The sequence below is a fragment of the Phoca vitulina genome, unplaced genomic scaffold (assembly GCF_004348235.1).
Source record: "Phoca vitulina isolate PV1807 unplaced genomic scaffold, GSC_HSeal_1.0 scaffold2, whole genome shotgun sequence".
NCBI classification, from domain to species: domain Eukaryota; kingdom Metazoa; phylum Chordata; class Mammalia; order Carnivora; family Phocidae; genus Phoca; species Phoca vitulina.
The window spans coordinates 67,908,049-67,908,511 of NW_022589705.1; positions in this window are offsets into that span (position 1 = coordinate 67,908,049).

A 463-nucleotide genomic window follows, 5' to 3' on the forward strand; every position below is an offset into this window, starting at 1 on the left:
TTTTTTTTTTTTTCACATATAATGTATTATTTGTTTCAGCGGTACAGGTCTGTGATTCATCGGTCTTACACAATTCACAGCATTCACCATAGCACATACCCTCCCCAATGTCTATCACCCAGCCACCCCATCCCTCCCACCCGCCCCCACTCCAGCAACCCTCAGTTTCTTTCCTGAGATTAAGAATTCCTCATATCAGTGAGATCATATGATACATGTCTTTCTCTGATTGACTTATTTCGCTTAGCATAATACCCTCTAGTTCTGTCCGCTTTGTTGCAAATGGCAAGATTTTGGGTTTTTTTGATGGCTGCATAATATTCCATTGTATATATATACCACATCTTCTTTATCCATTCATCTGTTGATGGACATCTTGGCTCTTTCCATAGTTTGGCTATTGTGGACATTGCTGCTATAAACATTGGGGTGCACCTACCCCTTCGGATCACTACATTTGTAT